A 2,708-nucleotide genomic window follows, 5' to 3' on the forward strand; every position below is an offset into this window, starting at 1 on the left:
GGAAAAAGACCTCCTTCTCTTTTTCCAGGCTCCTCTGGTGACTCTCCTTGTGTCAGTGCAGTTGAATATGTGGTGGTCACCCGCATGGAGGCTGTGGCTGCTACTGTGGTTACCAGCCATCCTTGCACAGCAGTAGAGGCTGTGATGGTAGCTCTTGTGGACTACCTCCTTGGAAGCAATGTGGGGCCTTCTGGTCAGAGCCTATTGAGTGGGCAGCACTGAGTTCTGCCTTGTTGGCAGGTGGTGGGAGGGCTTCCTCGGCGGTGGCTTTTTCCCTGCCTGTGCAGCCCTGATCCCAGCAGACAGCCACAGATCTTTTTCTTCACATTAATTTATAGCATCTCTGGAACCAAATTCATAGATGAAGAATCAAACAATCTGATTGTATTCTTCTTTTGCAGCATCAGGAAATCTTCACAGGAAACCTGGTCCCTGTCCCCCGGGCCGGCCCGGTGGCGCACTGCTATAGTGCGCCGCTTGGAAGTGTGGCGGCGGCTCCCGCTGAGGGTTCAGATCCCACATACAGACCGGTTCCCGCTCACTGGCTGAGCGAGGTGCGGGCGCAGCACCGAGGATCGAGGGTTGCGATCCCGTTGCCGGTCCCAGTCCGGTACGGGCACGACACTGAGGGTTGCAATCCGTTGCCGGACACGAAAAAAGACCAAAAAAAAGGAAAAAAAAAAAAAAAGAAACCTGGTCCCTGAAATGCCTCAGGTGTTACTTACTTAAGATGAAGAAAAAGAGAACAGAAGTAGAGTAAAGACGAAGAAAAGAAAGAGGAAGGACAAAGGGGCTATGATATAGCCAAGGTTCTTTTTCCAGAACTAAGATGAAATTACCAGGCAACCATGTTTTTCCTCCAAGAAAATCAACCCTGTCGTGCTTCTTTCCATTGTTTCTGGGTTTTGTGTGTGAGGTTGTTGTTTTTTTTCTTTTTTTGGTTTTTCTGATCTTTATATTATTTTTAAAAACCTTTCCTTGTCATGGTTATTTAAAAGTGAACTAAAGAAAGCAGTAATGTGTCCAGATGGCAGTATTAAAGCAACCTGTGGGAACTAGCTGAGCAAGCTGTGGCATCAAAGCTAGCTGCTTTTTTTGTTATAATTAAACACTTTTAGGGAAAAAGCTACAGACTAGAGTTCAAAGGGCAGCTGTTGGCCTTATATCTATAAGTCAGAAGTGAGAAAGCATGTAGTCATCCTCACATGTACAACGTAAGGAATCACTGAATGAGATCTTAAGATTGGACTCTTTTATGTAGCCTAAAAAGCTGCTTAAAATTAAATTTTAGGATGTTAATGATGCTTATATGTCCCTGGAGGTCACTTCCCTTTTCTGTGCCTCATTTTCATCTGAAATAAGATTAGAACCACTGTTCCTCACCTAAAGTCACTGAGATCCTTAAAGATTTAGGAATATAGGATAATAAGAATCATTAAATTCTTTTTAATATCTCTGAAAGTTTAATGAAAATCATAGGCCATAAAAGTAATCAAACTATTGCCTGCCTTTGTTTAGAATTTATCAGCACATTGAGATTAAATTGGTTATATAAAGGTAACGAAAGTGCTACCTGGCTATTAATAACGCTATAGAAATTTCTGGGATGTAAATGTTGGACAATGATAACAAAACATGGTCACCTTGGTCATGATCAAAGAGTGAAGTTCTCTATTAAGTAAAAAAATAAATGAAAGGAGTACTTGGTGATGAAAAGATAGAAAACTTCTGAATGAGTAATTTCTAATTGTCTCTCAAGTCTTCACATTCTTTAATTTTAGGATTCTAATTTCTGTAGCCTAATTTTTTTCATGATTGTATTTTATATTGCTTATTCAAAATTAACTTCGGAGTGTAAACTTGGAAAACTAACCCTTCTGCAAAGAGGGAAATAGATGACATTTACCACTACAGAAGCAGTAAAATTAACATTTCCCCTCTTTGACTGCATTGTAGGTACAATTTAAAGGATAAAACAGCATTTGGAAATGTAAACACCAGGCCTTTGCTAGGATTTTCCCTTTGGGGGAGGTATGATTGATGTTCTTAAGCACACCTTAAGGATCTTCCCTTTTGGGGAGGTAAGATTGATGTTCCTTATGTATGTTTCTGTAAAGCTCTTTTTAAAATACAAGCATTTGCTTTGTATCTTTCTTGTGGGAAGTGATGAGAATGGAGTTGATAACAACGAGGGAAATCTTAATGCTCACCTTCTCGAACTATAGATGTTTTTGAGGTCAAAGCACAGTCTCTTTCTTTCCATAATGTACAATTTCAGGTCTTCAACATCTGCCATTGGTATTATTTTAGTAATTGGTTTCCTGGCCTCCAATCTTACTATCTTACTGCAGCAGCCAGATAAATTTTTCTTTCTAAGGCAAAGTTTTAAAAATACTTCCTGCTCAAAATCCTTCAAGGACTCCTTATGGAATGTAGGAAGAAATGAAATCTCCTTACCCTGGGACTCAAGACGCAGTGTACTCTGGCCTTGAAATTCTTTACAGACTTTCTTCCCATTACAATTCCCTAAACCTTTAACTCTAGCAATTCTGTACTTGTCCCTCATTTTACCATATGCTTTCATGCCTCTAAGCCTTTACTTATGCTGTTCCCTCCAACTGGGTTTCTCTTTCTTTCCATTCTTAATTTTTTTTTTTTAATTAAACTTCTGGGGACCAGCTCAGATATTTCTTAAAAAAAAAAAAAAA

The sequence above is a fragment of the Galeopterus variegatus genome, unplaced genomic scaffold, assembly GCF_000696425.1.
Source record: "Galeopterus variegatus unplaced genomic scaffold, G_variegatus-3.0.2 Scaffold3820, whole genome shotgun sequence".
Lineage (NCBI taxonomy): Eukaryota > Metazoa > Chordata > Mammalia > Dermoptera > Cynocephalidae > Galeopterus > Galeopterus variegatus.